Source organism: Motacilla alba, chromosome 2, assembly GCF_015832195.1.
Source record: "Motacilla alba alba isolate MOTALB_02 chromosome 2, Motacilla_alba_V1.0_pri, whole genome shotgun sequence".
In the NCBI taxonomy this organism is placed as follows: Eukaryota; Metazoa; Chordata; class Aves; order Passeriformes; family Motacillidae; genus Motacilla; species Motacilla alba.
Window position 1 is genome coordinate 104,280,412 of NC_052017.1, and position 11,602 is coordinate 104,292,013.

Here is an 11,602-nt window from a genome sequence, read left to right on the forward strand (position 1 = left end):
CTCAAGTTTGGAAGAAAGAACAAAAGCAAGAACCTACAGTAGGTGTCCAAGCAACAAAACACCGTCTGCAGCGGAAAATACGTCCACAGCAGTATTTGAACTTGCACCTCCCATTTTTATACTAAATTCTCATTGGTATAAACATTTGAACAGGTGCACTTTATGAAGTCAAACATGGATCTTTAATAAACAAGAGCTGCAGAAATGTACACATGCTGAAGAAGAGGATACAAAGAGGAGGTACCTTTGTTTTTAAAGACAGTTAGTTGTTGAATTTGAACACCAGAGACACTTCAATTCTAAATACCCTTGAATTTGCTTTAATGGTAGCATGGTAGCATTTTTAAATGACCAATCACTGATTTTCCCCAATTTTTAACTTTAAGATGCAAAAGTTGGGGACTCTCAGCAGTCACCAGCTGATGATTTAATGGGAAAAAAAAAAAAAAAAACTAATTTCAAAGGCAGATTGGAACTCTGGATACCATTTTATCCAGATTAGCCATGTTAGGAGAGGGAAGGTGGTCAAAAGTCCAGGTTAGAACTCTTCACTAGCTGAATTACTCTTTTTGTGGAGAAGGAGAGCACTTTACTTATTTCAGGTCTCACAAGGTCTCCCAGTCTGCGTCCATCTTGTGGCGTCTTACATATGAGGAAATTCTAAAAATAAAATCAGGCAAGGAAAACCACAGGCAGAACAGCTGTTGTTCTACCCAGACAAAGCTCTGAATTAAAGCCATTATGAAGGACCAGACTCTGCAATTGAAAAGCCATTTACATTTTCAAGTCTGATTCCAACTGCAAATCTTCAGTTATATATATGACAGATTAAAAGACTCTGGCCTCACTGCACTTCTCCCTGGCAAGAGAAAAACCATCTGTACAGCATAGCTTGTGGTTGCTTCAACTCTGTAGGTACAAATTTTTAAAGGACATGGTGATATATTTTTTCATTTCCCTTCCCTTTATTTTAGCATGCAGCAAAATCACGTGCATGGCATTTTTCCCAACCCTGTGGTAGTTGGGACTCTGGCTCAGGAGACTGATGTGTTTTGATTCGCTATTTTCCCTTAATTTGAGAGGCTACTGCACTATTTCCTTTGTGATCATACCAGCCAGGGTAAAAACCTTGTATGAATATGTGGCTGCGAAAGCAGGAAAAAGAGCCAGGAACACAGCTCTCTTTCCAAGCACAGAGAGACAGTGAAAATGAGTGTACACGGTGTAATAGGCTGCACAAACCCATCTGGAACTGACTCCCACAGCACTCAGGCCATGCTCTGGGCTACTCATGCCATGGGTATGGGATAAGGAATGACAGTCCTTCCACATGGAGCGCCAAGAACGAGATTCCTGGAGCCCAGGCAAGCCTTGTTTTGACAGTTTAATCACCATTTGAGAAGTGCATGGCTCTTGTACCACAGTTGATGGAGGGAGCTCTCCCCTTCACTGCTGATGCTGCAGCCAGAGGTGTTCCCACGCTCAAAGACCCCAGATAACACCGGGTCAGCTTTTCCCCAATGCACATGCAGCATCTTGCAAGGTACAGCCCTAATTATTGAACATTTTGAAAAAGAAGTCGAAGAAATCAGGTGAAGAAGCTGAAGTTCTGCTGGGAAAATAAAAACAAAAACAAAAATAAAACTACACCAAACCTAGAACGGGTAAATTATTTTATCATTAGCTAAAATATGTGATAAGTAGAGCTTAGGGAAAATAAAGTATTTGTTGTAATTTATTGTCAGTGTGACCAGGGCTGTCAGGCACTGGGAGGGAGTGCACACCACATGCTTCTCCTTCACATGAGATGACACATCTGAGAAGACATCAAGTATAACACCTGTGGGAGGACAGAATCAGACCCATTGCTTCTGTTCAAAAGGGATTGCTGCCTGAGAATGAAAAACCAAGAGGAAGGGATTTATTAAGACATTTACTCCTTGGTGCTTTACTGCCCAGGGCTATCTTCTCCCACTGCCAAGGGCATGGTTGCCGGCTGTGTCAGGTATACCACGCTGTGTGAACATCTCAGCCACCCCACAGAACCTGTGGCATCATTAGGTGACAGCAAAGAGTGCTCACCAACACACCACTAATGCCATCCAGCACCACATACAACCTGGACCTCATTTAGTGTGGTTCATATAATAACAACTATAATGGCGTAAACATAAAAGCATGAAGTGTGTGCACTTGAAAATATATATTAATTGAAACATCAGCTAAAGAACTTTTGAGTTGCCTTCTAATCCTACAACTATATATAGTTGCAGAGCAAATATATATATCAGAGCAAATTATGTCATTTACATGCCAACCAGAGAGAGAAGGAAAAAAACTTAGAGAGCATTGTGGTGAGTATAACACTTAACTTCAGAATTTGAATTTAATGGAGCAGCAGTTTTTTCTAGTAGTGCTCATACCATGGTTGTAAGTTTTAAAATAGACTGTCCCATGCCCCTAATTGAATGCCATTGTAGTTTAGGCAACAGAAGTTAGAGGTATCTCAATGTTTTTCCAGGAAATCAGGTGAAATATGCCCTGTGTTTTAAAAACTCTCTATAGCCTGACAACAGAGAATTTACCCAGCAGATGTTCATCCCTCTATTCACAAATTCTCTGCAAACACACTCAGTTTATAAAGTCCTTTCTCCAGGGGAGTCAACCAGATTAAATCCTGCCACTGGCACACAAGATTTCTATGTGTAGCAGTCTGTCACAAAACCAGTTCATTTTTCTTCCTTGCTTGTCAGATTTCTTTTTTACTAAATAAAACAGTAGTTTGCTGTAATAATTAAAGTCTGAGGCTGGCAGAGCTGTAGGAGATATGAGCACTACCATCAGTTTTCTTGATGACATTTGGCAAAGATCTAAAGGCCTGGTGTGGTAAATCACTTAAATTTTTGCTTGGCTTTAAACAGATCATTGGTCCTATTCATCAATGCTTAAAAGACTCTTCATCCCAGTTTCTCTCACTATTCACTACAGATGCTGATACATTTTTTCAACCAAAGAGCAGTTTTGTGAGTATTCCCACAGAAACACCTGCAAAATATTTTAAGGAAGTTGGCTGAAAGGTGGAGTAGAAATATAAACACACAGAAAAAACGCACTAGTTCACAAAATATTTGTAACTGACTAAGGAAAACTACCCTTTGCCTCATTTACAAAACAGACAGCAGCTGACCAAAGCAATTACTGCTTCTCCTCACATGAAAGGCCTATACTGAGTCGGTAGACAGATTTTAGGAGGTAGTATTTAAGAATAGGACTCTCTGAGGTCGACTCTATCCCTCCTTTTGTAATAACAGCGAAAGTATTGTGCTATATCTGTAGAGAAAAACATGAACTTGCATTGTTGCCATATATACTGCAAAACTAAGGTCTACCAGCCCCTATCTGTGAGAACAGGGGCACAGAAATAGTGAGATATGGCAACACTGACTGGCTGCAAACAGCATCACCACTGCTCCAGGAAGATTGATCCCACAAGCAGCACCTCCCAATTTCCCCTTTGCCAAATGTCCCCAGCTCAACAAGCTGGGATACGATTTGTGTGTACTGCTTGCTCTGCTTCAGATGGCCTTTCTCACAACAGCTCTTTCTCTGATTCACACTTTTCTCCTGTGAAGAAGCCACAGAGGTTTTAAAACATTTTTAGATCTACAGCTTCACCAAGAAAATGGCCCTGCTGCCTGTTCTTGAAACAGAAATTATTCTTCCAGACCTGAATTTTAAAGGAAGACTCCATGCCTATATTTAGCCTCTCTAGAGTTTAATAGATACCTGAATAATCTTAGGAACCTTCAGGTGAATACTTTGGAAAATTATTACTGTTCCCTTGGGTAACCCAGGGAAGTAATTTATATGTGAAACTTAAGTAGGTGAGTTATATATAACGTGAAACAATGTGATTGATGGAAAGCTGTAGTCAGGTGTTAAATTTTGTCATTTGGGTATTTTATCTTCAGGTTAGAAACCACACTGTTACCTGAGCATCCCTACTGCTGTGAAGTACAGGGGCAACTCAGATTACTAATCCTACCTAAAAAAATTCAGGGGGGAATATATTTTGTTTGGTGGACTGACTTTGTGTGTTAGGCAACTCTTTGCACATATTTCTCCATGCAATGAGTTCTCCTTTTTTTTCTCCCAGCATTTTTGCACTCTGAAGGAGTGCAAAACAACAGGAAAACAAGGAGAAAATGTACCACAATGTCTCTGGAATTGGCACTTAGAGTCAAGGGAAAGTAAAGAAAGTGAAAATAATTCCAGTGTGTCCTTCCCCTTCAACTTCTTCCCCAAGTGCCAAGGGAACTTTCTGGTGTGGTAGCGAATGCTCTCCTTCAGCTGCTGCCCAGATCCCAAGGTTCAGCAAAGTACAGGAACTTGTCTAGGAATTTTTCTTTGGAGCTACCTCCATGCTTCAAATATATGCTAGCAGACTGTATTATTAACAATGATCTAGTGAAACCTTGTTCCTGAATTGTTTTTACAGATCTGTTGCTGTCACACCTCTGAGCACAAGCTCCAACAACTGGTTTAAAATCCAAAACCATAGCTCAGGGGCTCAGTTTCTTATGCTGCCATACAAACACTCTTGTTTTAATTACATAATTGTGAAATTCCTCAACAATAAAAAGGCCAGTGGCCAGTAACTATGCCAAACTATTAGAATAGAGAATTTAAGGCTCATTATGAAAAATTCAATACCAAATGTTGTGAGGAAACTGAAATTGTTAATATAATGATTGTGAATAAGCAAAGAATCCAGACTTGTGAGAGTCTGAGGAACCAGCTAACTAAGGAGAGGAATCACAGTGACATTGCAGGTACTACAGTGTTAGATGTATCTCTTGATACATGCAGTTTGCAATCAGGTTTCATGGCTCTCTGTCTCAGGACCGTAACCAAGTCCCAGAAAAAGCAAGAAGGTTGATCAAATTTTTCTTCAGTTTTGCAAGAAGCATCTAAGGTCAGCAGACATCTGGAAAAGCAACAGATGTGAGATTATCTTGAGCAAGTCAATTTAGCCATTACTCCTAGGCTGCAGCCTGCTGAAGGGTGGGTGTGTGCAAGCATCCTGCCAGTGTGCTGGTCTGCTCCAGTTGCCAGAACACAGCACAAGTGAAGTAGGGGAGATCATTAAGTAATTTCTTTCATTGAGATCCATCCCATCTAATTTGTGGTACTTAACTGAATGCGTAAGAGATAAGCATACTTGTCCTGGGCTCTCTGTAAGGGCAACAGACCACCATAGTGTCATTTTCTCACCTAAATCCCTTTATTTTATCAGAAGATGTGTTTATGAAGGCTGGGATGCTCACTTAGTTCCACACATGACGGGGATCTGGGCCTAATTGAAGGAAAAGAGCTATTTATGAGATCTAAAATACAAATTAGTAGGTCTTTTACCCCTCACCTTTCAACACATTGGAGCCTGCCATTCCTACGTCTTTTGTAGGAGTGATGTTCCAGAGCTTAGCTTCAAGGCTCTTCATCTAGGAGGGACCCATGAAAAAAACAGCCTTACCGTTCTGCCCAGTGATGACTAGGGACATCTTTTGAGCAGTTTCAGAGCCTAAGAGGGCTCTGCTATCAACCAATACCATTTTGCCATTTTGGGTATTAGCGTTCTCTTTTTTTGTTTGTTGTCACTTGGGTTGATACTCCTGCTGGGAGACTAAAGAAGACTTTCCATGACAGAGTCGCAGCAACCTGCTTGCCACACGGTATGGTCACACAGGATATGAGGAGCCCTTGGAAAGGAGTTTGGTTGCATCCCCAAGTGTTGCACCATGGCAATAACACTTGATCTTCTGGACCTGCACTGTCTTCTTCCACCTAGAGAAACAGCTCACCTTGGCAAAGGTGTGGGTGAATATGCATGTGAGAGTGAGGGTAAACAGCTTTAGGTTTACTACAAATTGCAATGTTAAAGGACACTGGATCTCTTCATGAGCTTCCTCCAGTACTGTATGACAAGCAAGGCTGCCTGGAAAAAGACAGCTTCTAATAGCAGTGAGCACTTGGAGATAATTGACAAAAATGTAAACACTCCGCTGATTCCAAGTCTGTTCAGATGTTTTGATTGAACAAGCTATACTTCCAAATGCCTTTGCATGCTTCAGTAGGTGAACTGTGTTTTAGTAGTTAGACAGTTGCACTAAGGGAATGTTCGAAACAAGAAAACCTCTGGGGCATTTATATCATGGGGAGGCATATTGATATTGCCGGGATTTTAAAGTGACTGGTTTCTCTAAAGCAATAAGAGTGACTAATTTCCCTTTCAATGAATCCACATATGCTCAGTTGTCAGGTTTTGAAAGGCAGCCAAAGCAACATTCTTTCAGGCTTTAAGTTGATATAAATGAAGTCTAACAGAGAGCCCCAATAGCAAAGTTTATCAATGACACATGCCTTAGTTAGAATTTACACACGGACATGGCTGGATTTTTTCACTTTGTCTTCAGATGGCTCTTAAAGAATGTCATCAGTTGCTGTCAGCTGGCAGTTTCCCCCCAGTTGCTGTCAGCTGGCAGTTTCCCCCCAGTTGCTGTAAGCTGGCTGTCTCCCTCTCAGATGGATTGAGAGGGGGACACAAAACCTCCATGCATGGACAATCTAAAATGACATTTAGAGAGCAGGAGGCTGAGGTGAAACACAGGTCCCCAAAGAGCAAGGTACTTTACAAACTTCCACTTGGGTATGGAGAACTTATGGGTTTTGCAGTGTTGGAAAAAAAAACAACTCAAAGCAAAACCCAAACGCAGATGTACTAGAAAGGAACATATTCATAAAGTGAGCTGGGAGATGCAATGTGTACAGTTTGCTGCTGGTCCTCCCTATGCTTTTTGGGGTTTTTTTCAAGTATCTTAATAAAATTGTTACCTGTAGACCTCACATATTTTAACATATTATACTGAATTTCACTACAGTTTTTAAAACATTTTCCCATTCTTTCTTTCTTCTTTGTCAAGGAGAACCAACATGTGAGAACAACATATAGTGATCATGCAGCAACTGTTCTAGAGGATCCTCTCTTGTAAATTATGCCCTGTGCTGAAGTACAGAAGAAATACAGCAGGAGACAGTGCAACAGCTTCTGATACAAAAACTTCATCTAGGTAGTTTTCCTTGTTTGGGGAGATTTTTGGATTAATTCCTACTATGCAGCCTCAACAGGGCTTCTCCTCTCTAGCTTGAAATACAAGAGTTGATTCCTTCTTTTCCTCTTGCCTATGCATGTCAGAGGTTATTTGGACTGGATGCAACACTGGTGGGAACCATTTCCTCATTAGCCAAGCCCCACACACAGAGAACTACTGGGCACCCAAATTTAAACATTTGCAGCATGGTGGATTTCTTCCAAAGCAGGCTGAACACTTGAGTTAAGATGGGCTCTCCCTGCTTTAGCTTCTTTTATTCCTTCAAGGGTTCCTTCTCTCCCTCTCCACTGAGACCAAGCTCACCCTCCAGCACTCATAACTCTGACCCCTTCTTACCCCTTACTCCCACTTCCTTCCCCTTATCGGTGGGTCATCACACTCCCTCCTTTCACCTAAGTCTTTCTGGGAGTCTCCCTCTCTTTCTTCTTATTCTAACTTTCTTGACTTCTTCCTTATTAACCCAGTCCTGGATTGCTGGGTATCTTTGCTCTCTCATTTCAAATTTATAGTCAAAGAAAAGCTTGTTTTCAAAAGCTTATGATCAGAATTAGTTGCCTACCTCTTCCACTGGCTTTTGTATGGTTTTTTATGTGTATGTTTGAACTAGAAGTTCTTTGGGGCAGAGCTGTATTTTTCCTGAATATTGACAAGGAAGGTCAAAAAGAAGATGACAAAGAGGAAGGAATGAACTTCAGTACTGCAATCCACAGGAACTGAATTTGCAAAAATGGTATCATTTTTCAGTAGCATAATCACAAAACAACAACATTCATACCAAAATTTATTCAGAACTCATACCACTGACAGATGTGAAAGTAACCCCAGGCACTTGTGGTATAGAAGCACAGGTATCTGGTCCAGAAGATGCCCTCCTGCATTCTTTAATAACTAAGTTTGACATTATAATGCACTCATGAATTAAATTAAAGGGGTTCCATGTCAGAGTATGTTCAAAATGAGAGGCACATTGTAAGGAAATTCTAGCTAAAAAAATGTCCAACTAATCCAAGTTCTCTGCTGAAATCACAGCAGTATTGTTAGGTTAGAATCCAAAAGATATTGCTACAGGAGGGGAAGAGCTGTTGATAGCATGGTTTTTGTGAGATTGTGAGACCTTGCTTCTGAAAAAAATGCCAGATTTCCATAGTCTTAGTAGCACACAGATATGAATTTTAGTAAATTCTTTTGGCAAAAAAAAAAAACCCACCACATTCTCTACACCGGAATAAAACAAACAATACACAATAAACACTTTGCAAGGTTTTGACTCTAAGGTCAAATCCCTGGTCATGCTCATTTAAGTCCTTAGTGGTCCATCTGACAATCATTGCTGTTTGTGACCGTATTTCCACCTAGATGCAGATATAAATTTATATAAATAAAGTATAACACCTGGCAGTATTCCAGGTGTTCTATGCCAGCAAGTCCCATGTCCCAGATAAAAGATGAGGAGTAGAAAGATCAGTCATTCTCAGATTCACATGTGAAGCAGTCTTCTAGGTGAATCCAGGTAAATTAACCTTTCCTAGGCACTCTAACCAAATTATTTGAAAAATGCCACCAAAATACAAAACAGATCAGTAAAATATTTCTGCTGCATGAGAGAATGGGATCACATGGTATATAATCCCCAGCAATTTATTCAACAAATCGAGAGGAAACCCTGAAAGTCTTCAATGCACCAGAACATCATCATGAGATTCAACAAACATAAAAGTTATATTCTGGTGAAAAATGTAATACACTAATAAAATGCAGAAAGATTCTCTATTATTCACTTTATAAAAATGCTATTTAAGTTTTCCTGAGGGGCTGTACTCTGGGTTAATCTAGCTTCTCCTTGGTCAGTCCACACATTATTAACTGTATCTCACAGTCAGTAACAAGCTACAGTGTTTGGCAGGACGCCACCTTAAAATTAAGTGCCTAAGGTAGGACACCTTGTATTCATCAATGTTTAAAAGATAAAACTCCCTTGTGCAACTTCCCATGACTGGTGTGGAAATAACAGGTAAGCCATTTAAACCAGGCTCCTGAGGCAATTTATCCACCTTTCATGCCTGTAGTTCTACACTGGAGGGTGTGCAAGGTGGCGGGGAAGGAAGTGGGTTGAGAAGAAAAGCACCTAAGCACGAGGGCTGGCAACAAGGAGGGAGAACAAAGCACTGAGCCCTAGTGCCATCAGAGATGGGAGGCTCCGGAGTCTCCAGACATGCCCTTCTGCAGAAATAGCAACAGAAATTAAAATGGAAACTCAGAATGGTCTTGGAACAGGACTTAACTCCAAAAGACAGCATCTGGGTGAAGTTTTTTATAATTCCATCTACACAGCCTCTTGACATAAGATGATAGAACACCTGTTCTATCAACTGACCCCTGAGTACAGAGGTGTCCTGAGATACTGTTGCTGTTGATTGTTTTCATCCAACTGAGCTTTCAGCTGCTGATAGCTTTAAATCTGGGCTGAAAAATTATTTTGCTCACAATACTTTTACAGAAAGCAATATTTACTTCTCTTTTCCCCCGTTAGCTTCCCACCTAGCACATACTAGAAGACACAGCTTTTTCTAACATACTGCTATCTAATTTATAACTAGCGACATTAATAATATCACTGACTCCTCTTTATAGCCAGGATAATTATGGCATTTTAATTTACAGCTACGCAGCACTACTCCTCTGATTGAGTTTCTGACCCCCAAAACCAGATTTTGCCAGCCAGCCCACAGCAGAGTTTGGCACCTCTGTTAAGGAGGTGATGAGGATTATTCAATATATAATTGAATATATAAGCAATGCAATAACCCCAAGCGGTATTGTCAGATGTTGCACGGTGACTCCACCACGCGGCAAGCAGAAGTGCCACGCTGCTGGCATTGCTGCTGAAGGGGCGGACTCTGCCCGGGGTGCACAGCAGCTGCTGGGCTGAGAACTCCTTCAGGCACTGCAGCCTCACCTGTCCACAGCCCAACACGAGCACTGACAGCCCAGCGTTCATCCCCACCTCTCCGTGAGGAAGTAACAAACACCGTTCCAAGCAGGAAATATTGTATAGAACAAGAGGTGGCTATAAAGAACTATTAAATCACATTGTTCCTTCGGTTTATCTGTTCCTACCCCAAGGAAAAAAAAACTCCACAGTCATGTCGTACTCATTAACAAATATACTGCACTGCTTTTTCAGTATGTTGGCAGTTCTCTCTGTTCATCTAAAACATTAGTCTTGGCTTAAGGAATATTTCTAGTCCAAAAAAGACCACATTTTCTTTAGCAGTATCTCCTTAGAACACTTCCACTTTCACATTCTACCATCTTTTTAAGGTGTAAAGCTTTTTTTATAACCAATTCAGAGAGTTTTTCTTTGGTTCTCTTTCTTACAGCAAGAGATGGGGGCTAGAATGATCTCAAATTATTCATTTAGAATGGCCCTTGCTTCCGCTTGATATGATTTATTAAAGTAAGAGATGAGAAATAGTGGCAGAGGGAAGTCAACTTTCTCCCAAGCCTGAATGAACGACATTCAGCAAGTCTCACAGCACACGCAGGTGACTCATTCAGAAAGACAGATCATGTGCAGCCTGTTTTCCATGTTATGAAGCCCCTTTCCCCATCGTTTGTAATGAATTGGCATGGCTCTGGCATAGCCCACATTTTTTAGGCAGTGTCAAGCAATGGTTTCAGTTCTAGGTGAGGTGACAAACTCCGGGCTGGCAGGGTGCCTCCACCTCCCCATCAGCGGAGCAGAGCCTGGAAGCAGCCACCCGAGCGCGGTCAAGCTGCCCCTCCCGCTGCACCTTCCTTTTCTGGGCAAACACTTCCCTCTCCCGGTACAAAAGCTAACTACAGCCACACCAAACCATTAAAAAAAAAAACCCCACACATTCCCATCTATTCTTTCATGGGTTATTTTAAATATTTGCATTTAATAATGACAATACATTTAATTTTAATATTACTCGCCTCTTCCCATATGAACAGGATATTGGATGTTTGAGCTTTTTCCCCACCTATGAACAAGAGTCTGGCAGCACCTGAGCTTTTGGCTAGACACCAACATCCCTTCTAACCCAAACAATTCCATGATTCTGATTCTATGATCATGATAAATGTAATTTCTGCTGGAAATATTTCTGTCGCCCAGGAGGTATCTGTAGGATATTGCTCAACCTGTAAATTGTCTGCACTGAGGTGATTTTACTGATGATATAAATAAGTCCCTAATAATTTTTACTTCAATGATACTTTGAAAATGGTGGCAGACTGTGGTCTAGGGTTGTTCATCAGGAAAAAAAAATAACCAACAGCTACATCTGTAGAGTCATTTCCACTTTGGCAACAGTGAAACGTGAAAGGTCTGGGCACAAGTCTGATGAGGAGAGGTTGAGGGAGCTGGGGTTGCTAAGTCTGGAGAAAAAGGAGGCTCAGTTTGTTGT